Genomic DNA, 850 nt, shown 5'->3' with positions numbered 1-850 from the left:
ACTTTCAGCAAAGTGCATCAAATTTGTTTCCGTGTGAAGACGTATTATTATTATCAACACCGACCAACAACTGCATTGTTGCTTGATTTTGCAGGCAGCTGCTGTAGTCATTGCAATTGTTGCTGTTGTTGCTGGAGCAGCTGTTCGTCTGCTCTTAACGTCGTCGTTGCTGTTCTGGTGTTTTTATTATTCTTTTATCGTTGTTGCTGTTGTTGTTGTTACTGAAGATGAAGATAGTGATGGTGATGGTGATGGTGATGGTGATGGTGATGGTTATGGTGATGGTGATGGTGGTGGCAATGACAGTTGTTGGGGATGGAGGATGGCGCTCTTGTTGTTGTTGCAGTTATTGTCCTTTGAACTTCGAATTTTTTTCTTGGGCATTCATATACTTTGCAAGAAATATCTAACGTGAGCAAATAAAACAGAAATTTCATGTGTGTGTATATATATATATATATATATATATATATATATATATATAGTGTGTGTTTTTGTGTGTGTTGTGTATGTGAGTGAGTGTGTGTGTATCTGTGGGTGAATGAGTATATGGATATTGCTATACACAAATAAACACAAACGCACACAAGCACACACATCCTACATACACAAACAGACTGCTCCAGAGCGGTAATGAGAGCCCCGACAGCCTTAGAGAGGGAATAGGTTTCTACTACATCAGCAAATATGAGTGTATTTATATACGCGTCTTGAATGTACTTACGGGCAAAAAATTTCTAAATATAATTACAAACATTCTACGTGTGTATCGCTGTGAGTGTACATATATATATATATAAAATATATATATATATATATATATACAAACACATATATATATGTATATATA

The 850-nt window shown here is 35.6% G+C and overlaps 1 pseudogene; it reads right to left on the bottom strand.

Annotated features, from left to right (window-relative positions):
• Positions 1–850, bottom strand: part of LOC128249350 (probable cyclin-dependent serine/threonine-protein kinase DDB_G0292550) — a 79795-nt pseudogene that overhangs the window by 72766 nt on the left and 6179 nt on the right.

This window comes from Octopus bimaculoides, chromosome 14 (assembly GCF_001194135.2).
Source record: "Octopus bimaculoides isolate UCB-OBI-ISO-001 chromosome 14, ASM119413v2, whole genome shotgun sequence".
Lineage (NCBI taxonomy): Eukaryota > Metazoa > Mollusca > Cephalopoda > Octopoda > Octopodidae > Octopus > Octopus bimaculoides.
This window is presented reverse-complemented; position numbering and strand designations above follow the sequence as displayed.